Source organism: Nanorana parkeri, unplaced genomic scaffold (genome assembly GCF_000935625.1).
Source record: "Nanorana parkeri isolate BGI_ZX_2015 unplaced genomic scaffold, ASM93562v1 scaffold641, whole genome shotgun sequence".
In the NCBI taxonomy this organism is placed as follows: Eukaryota; Metazoa; Chordata; class Amphibia; order Anura; family Dicroglossidae; genus Nanorana; species Nanorana parkeri.
Window position 1 is genome coordinate 633,949 of NW_017306909.1, and position 7,344 is coordinate 641,292.

The following is a 7,344-nucleotide window of genomic DNA, read 5'->3' on the forward strand; positions in this document are numbered from 1 at the left end:
TATATATATATATATATATATTTCCCATAGCCATCAAAAGAGGGCTGTAATTTACTGTGCTGTAGTGTGTGCTGCAGGCCCCTTCTTGTGGCAAGGGGTAATACAGAGCTTTGCAGATAAAAATCCTAGCAACAGGATGTGGGATAGAAAATACCTTTGCTCATTGTCTTTCTGCATTGAATAAAAAACATCTCTACTTGCTGCTATGGAGAGAAATGTTTCCTTCATTGTAATTATACAGTAAGGCATTGCTGCTGGATGAGCCACTTACTATGGTAGCGTAGATGCTCTGTAGTGAATTACAGAATTGACAAAGCTGTCAGTTATCGGTGTTAAGATCTTATGGATATGTAATGTTGAAAACCAGGAATTTTTAGTTCCAAGGAGTTTACAGGCTTGTGTTCATTGGGAAGTTATGTGTGCACATATGTTATAGTAAATAGATTCTAGAAAATTACTGCAGTATAAATTGAGAGTAAATAGACATTAAATTGTCCTAGATCACCCTTAAAATGTAAGAACTTAGATTACAAGGTCACCTGGAGTTCTACTCGACCAACAGTATCACAGTCCCTGGTGCTCTGCTTTCTATTAACAGATGTAACCTCCCAGCAAATCTCTTTTCCTGTTAATATATTGCAGTCAGTCCTTTTCTTGGTATTGTTTTTCAATGCTGCTGCGTCAGTCAGAATACTGTGTTTACTTATGCCGGTCTGTGTACAGCTAAGCTTGTGTAGAGTGTGTATTGGTCTAAGATGGTTTTGCTGCATTGATTTACCATCTGTGCCAAATCAAACATGACACTATAACCAACAAAATGCTTCGAAAAAAGTTCACTTCATAATTTGTTGATAGGCACATGACTGTCTAAACAGACAGCCGGAAGAGACGCACTATCAGAATGATTTGTCAAGCAAGTTAACAAAATCACCAGCAGCTGTTGAGGCATTTTCAGCTGCCAGTTTTTGTGTGTGTTTGCAATCCCCATGACTTCCATCCAGGACAGGCAACTGCGACAGTTATGCAAACAAATGCACTGAATTATCATGCTGCTACAATAATTGTCCACTTAAAAAAAGCCCCCATCTAAGAAGTGGCCCCCACCTAAGAAGTGGTCAGTGGCCCGCTTTATATTGGCATGGTGCTACCACTGAGAAGCAGGGAAGGATTTTATGAATCAAGATGTGAGGATCTGGTACATTATCTTTGTGTCCCTGATTGTACTGCTTTCCTGTGCAATAAAGTTGATAAATCACAGCTATGGCGATATTGTTCTTCGGAGCCAAGTATAAGGAGTTTTAGAAATCTTTAAATATGGAAATAAGGCATGAATGACACTTACTACATTGTTGCAAAATTCAACATATGTATTTACATGAAAAGCAAGAGCTAGATTGTAACATGCTACAAAGAGCAGCATTTGTTTCTTTAGTTTAGCCAACTACAAAGTAGTCTGTGTCGCTCAGGCCTTAGTTATAGAATATTATCTGTCCTGTACAGTACCATCCATTACCACTGTACTCCACTGTGTCAGCTCATGCACTTCTTGCATGAAGGGGTGCCATTAATTGCCAAAGAGAGAGGGCATAGGAGACTTCCAATTAGGATAACTGAACCCCACCTCACTAGCCTTCACATGTGCACAGCACCAAATCAGTGTCTTTCTCTGTTTAATTACAAGAGAAGAGGGCTTTTACACAAACAAGTGTGCTAAACAAAAAAAAAACAACATCATGCTGTCCAAAGCAATCAAATAAAACAAGGATGTTTATTTTGACTGCAGAAAGGACATTTGGAAGATGTTGGCCGATTAGCAACAAACAAAAACAATAATTTTAGCACTCGCTCTACTTTTCTAACACAAGTCCTGCCCACTGTGTATTGCACACTGCTGGTAGGTGATTGAAACAAGCAGAAGTTGGCAGTGACCAATTCATACTGCATCTTGCAAGTTCTGCAAAGAGGCACCTTTACACCTAGCACTTCTAAACAGGCTCAATTGCCTTGTTTATCCTCCCTGAGGGGACAAGAAAAGATAGTGGGACATGTGCTGGCTATCCAATGTTTCGGTTTTGTGACGGAACCAATTTTTGCAATATAAATACTCTGCATTATGTGAAGAACAGTAAAACCTTATTGTGAGTAGCATTACATCAAGCTAGTTACATGGCAACAGACTTGAAATATTACTAGAAAAATGCAATGCTGTGGTTTACAAAACATGGCACTACTTCAGTACTTTCCCCTTACGTGAGGTGCAGGGTGTGCATTTTACTAAAATATTCCAATATTGCCACAAGGAAAAAAATAATAATAATGTAAGGCCTGCCTTGGCTTTACTTCTCTTTTAACTCATTCATATTACTTAAAATTACTGATTTTAGATGTTGTATGGAGTTAAAAGAGAAGTAAAAGTCAGCCCTGTCTGTCGACAGCGTACAGCTGTGCCGTAGCTGGAAAGGATCCCGACAAAATTGTCAGTATCCACCCAAGCTGCCTAACTGACAGCTGGCTCTACCTCTCTAGAGCCAGCTGTGGTCACCTCTTCCCGCTGGAAGAACAGAAATGGGAAGTGGGAATCCTTGTAAAGAGCAGTCACTGAAAGGCTCATCTAAAGGATGAGAGCACACCTGGCTGTAGGGATTGGTCCAAATATCAAATGGTCTCATCAAGAGAGTTGACAGCTAATTTTATTTGGGGGTTATGCCAAAATCCCCCTTTATCAGGACTTTGTGAGCTGTGGCTTGCTTCCAGACAACTTCCTGAGCAAGCAAACAAGTTTACAAAGCCCTGAACAAAACAAAAAAATAAACAAATATTTGTATCTGGACCGATCCCTGGGGCTTGATGCTCACATTCTTTCATTCCATAGAAGTTCAATTTCCAAGTAAACCTGATGGGGCTCCACTGGGCAACAGAGAACTGCCAGCTTTCAGTAATATGCGATTTGAAAAACTCCTCTAAGCTTAGAGTCCAGCACTCCACCATCCTAATCCCAGTATTTCAAGTGACATAGCTTTGCAGGAAGTTTCCCTAATCAGCTGCTAAAATGGCAAGTTTGACATCAGAATATAAAATAAATATAATTACATGAGCAGCAATTCTAACTAAAATCACAACTTCATTTACTATTTCAGCTATACAATTAGCTGTTAGCCTAGAGTTCTGCTTTAATCAATAGCTTGTGAAAAAGTACCTGTGTTTAGTGCAATAAATTTGGATTACACAAAAAGGTTTTGTAATAGAAATTAGGATAGCAATACATAGTCCAATTCTGTTCTGATTATATCTATCTCTATCTATCTATCTCTATCTATCTATCTATAAACTCGCTGCCCAGCTTCCCGATTGCCTGGGTAGCCGATGTTCTATCAAAAGAACACCGGCATTACTTGCCGAGGCTGCCTGACCAGTCATGAGGTGACGTCAGGCTTCGTAATTGGACAAGAAGCCAGGCTGCCTAGTAACAAGTGAAGCCTAGTAACAAGTGAAGCCCGTTTCCTAGCCAATTAGAATTGATTGGAAAGGAAGCCATCTCCATACTCCCTTGGCACTGCAGTATTTTGTTGTAATACAAACACATTTACCCAGGTATTTATACTTTTTAAAGGCTCCACAAGTAGAGAATCTATCAAATGGTTTCTCCTACTGATGTCCTGTTGTAGGTAACAGTGTGTCTTTTCTGGACTGAAACAAGAAATGGTGTCAGCCCTGCCCAGCTGCCTCTCGTTAAATTAGATATTTCCTCCCAGTCTTTCACCTTTACAATATAGAAACTAATTGTATTGTATTCGAAGATGAGCATGAGTAGGGCTGATTAGACTCGCTGAGATAAAGAAAGATTGAGGCTATGTTCATACCATATCCAGACCAGATCTGCAAACACAGTGCAGTTTGACACCGTTTTGTAGTTTTTTTTTTAGCTTAAAATGGGCTTACATGTGCAGTCCAGTGCATTTGCATGCATTTTTTATGCGTTCCAGTCAATTCCAGACCAGAGAGAAAGACTAGCAGTATTTTTTTTGTCTGGACCGTTCCGGACTGCATTGGTGTGAACAGAGCCCAGAAATACTATAGGGATACATTGGGATGCTTTTTTGGTCCGGGAACAAACTGTTCTGGCCTTGGCCTGATCCGGACATGGTTTGAACAAGCCCTGAAAAGCACACAGAACAGCGCTAAACTTCTGACAGAATCAACCGGTATATTTTCACTACACAAACAGATAAAAACACTTTCAATAGTATATTGAACAGACCAAAATGCAATAAATATGACAAGTCTATTATTAGAGTTTATATACACTTTAAAGCGTAGCTGAAGCTACACTTCGATTCCTTTCCCACACGCAGCAACCCTCGCAATTTTAGGCTTGGGTGCCCCCAATCCAGTGAAATATTGGCTGTGTCAACACAAAGGCGCCTTTTAAAATATTCATGAGGCCTGTGCATGCACACCCACATTCTATTAAATCCAATAGAGAGTTGTTTCAGAGCATGAGCTCGTACCTATACTTTAAGTGAACCTGCAAAGAAACATAGATGCTCCATTTCGGAGAAAGGTGTAGGCTTTGGGCTGTTATCCTCAAATGTATTTAAAGTGACACTAAACTCAGGAATTAAATCTTAAAAATGCATTCAAGCACCTTAACTAATAACAAAAATGTATCTTATTTGTGTATCACTCGGCTGTACATCCCCAATCATTTCTAAATTAGTGCCAACACTGTCCTTCCTTTTGGAGGGTGGCTACTTTTGTTCCCCATGGTCCCTGTGTATGGTGTAAAGTAGCCACCACTTCAAGCTCACTCCTGTGATGGACTACAGTCTCAATACAAATTAGTAAACTAAATGTGAGATTGTAGTTAATCACAAGAATGAGCTTGGAGTGGTGGCTACTTTATAACGCACACAGGCACCATGGGGAACAGAGGTAGCCACCCTCCAGAAGGAAGGATAGAGTCTGCACCAATTCTGCATTTAAGCTGCGATCTGATTAGCAGCCCTGGAATCTGCAACAATAAAAACAAGTCAGGAAGCCCTGAAATATACATATATACACATGCATAATACACACACGACAGAGGATATGAGAGAGAGAGACAATGAGCGAGAGAGAGAGAGAGACAATGAGCGTGAGAGAGAGAGTGAGAGAATGAGCGAGAGAGAGAGAATGAGCGAAGTGAGAGGGAGAGAATGAGCGTGAGGGAGAGAATGAGCGTGAGAGGGAGAGAATGAGCGTGAGAGGGAGAGAATGAGCGTGAGAGGGAGAGAATGAGCGTGAGAGGGAGAGAATGAGGGGGAAAAAAAAAAAAAAAAGGATTGCACCAGCTTGGAGTTCATACACAAGCATTTAGCTTTACTATATAAGAGCTGCTGTTTTCCAACCTATTTTCTAGGGTGTACGCTCCAGGGCTGTTCTTAGGATGCATATGTGCCCAGACGATTGACAAACTTTTTACATATTCCTAACCACTTGTCGCTGGCTTTTTTTAAATTAATTTTTTAATTCGTTGACGTCCGTTCCACATCATATACATTGTATATTTTGTAGTCTACTTCATTTTTGGGCGGAGGGGGGGGATGGCATACAGGGCTTTAATTTGATAACAGATTTGGATACATTTTTAATTTTCTCTAATTTAAAATGTTAAAACCATGTAACTTCATGCAACCCTTCCCCACACAACCATAATTAGCACAGCCCCATATGTGTACCCAGAATGCTGTACATAGCTTCCTGAAAACACCACAGTACTCTGACTCAGTACTCCTCCCAAGACCTGATGCAATCAGTGATCTGGCTCTTGGGAAGAGTTACGCAAAAATCATAATGCCTTGCTGGGTGAAGGTCAGTCTTACATCTAGGTAATGGCCACAGCTGTTGCTGAGCCTTCATGGCTAAAAGAACTAAAATCCAGTGAATGGAAGGCCATGAACATGAAGCCCTGGTTCACACCTAGGTGGCACCGTTTTTGCTCATTTGTACACACATTAGCAGCATGCAGTTATTTGCGTGTTGTGCGCATTTGCATGCACATTTTGTTGCATGTACATGAAGACGCACAGCTCATAAACCATTGTGGGCAAAAGAAGAATGCACGTATAAACTGTAAAATGTATCTTTTCAGGCGTCTGGCGTTTTTCTGCTCAGGTGTGAAACAGGTCATTGAAAATCATGGGATTTCTTGTGTTGGGCAGTTAAAAGTGCTTTTCAACTGCTCATAAACTCCTAGGTGTGAACCAGGGCTAAGACTGGGGAAGAAAGTGCTAGATGATGCCAGACATCTTCCAGACAGGAAATTAAGCTGGCTCTATCTAACCTGCTACAGCTTCTAATGCATAATGAAGATCACGCTGGAGAAAAAAAAAAGTACACGAACAGATTTGATAAACTGCAATAAAAATTGCAACCCTCATCATCTGTAAGTTCTCTGCTTTCAGAAAAATAAATCCTAATGCTGCAGAGAACACTTCGCAATAAGAGTAGGGATGAGCAAATCTGTGTGTTTCATTCCCCAAGGATTCTGTGAGTCCAAACTTAGTGGCAAATACCACTGAAATCCAGGAGTCTGTTATCTTGCCACTTTTAGGGCCATTAGGCAAGCTGAAAAGAAAAAGGCCCAGGAAGCTGGGAACTGCCTAACCAGTACACTGTGGAGAGGGTCCTTTTCATGTGCCTTCCACATTGACAATACACAAAGCCTTTAACAAACCCATGCTTAGGGGATGCCTTAAAGCAATATTTGATGAGATCTACTTCATTGTTGGGGCTGTTTATGTTCTCTTTATGTTCTCTCTAATGTAAAAGTGTCCTGTAATGTAAAAGTGCTGGCCAATTTCCGATTAAGTAAGAGACCGCAGATGATACAACAGTGTAAAATCAGCCAACAGCAGAACAGATTTAATAAGCAAGACTAGGCTTGAATGTACTAGAGACACAGAATACAGGCAGGTGTTCTATGACAATGATTAAAGAACTCCTCCAGGCTTTAGAAAAATATTAATCCTTTCAGTGGGGCTACAGCCACACTGCAAGGGTTAACTGCTTGCTTTGCTCTAGGGCAGTAGTGGCGAACCCATGACACGCGAGCCCAGGTTCAGGGACCACCAATGGAAATAGATCCGACCGACGCGGATCGCTTCAGTACGCGATCCGGGCCAGTCACAATCAGGCAGCGGCGTTGACCTCTAAACAGGCAGATTAGACGGCCGTTTCCTCCTCGCTAGGACCCCGGGAGGCCCCCGCGAGCGGCCGTCTAATCTGCCTGTTTAGAGGCCGCTGCCCGATTGTGACTAGCCCGACTACAGAGGCTATCCGGGACTTTCTGATTCCCCCGTGAGA

General features: G+C 41.4%; 1 protein-coding gene across 1 annotated transcript in view; it reads right to left on the reverse strand.

Annotated features, from left to right (window-relative positions):
- Positions 1–7,344, reverse strand: part of SND1 (staphylococcal nuclease and tudor domain containing 1) — a 496,769-nt gene that overhangs the window by 174,056 nt on the left and 315,369 nt on the right. The window lies entirely within an intron of this gene.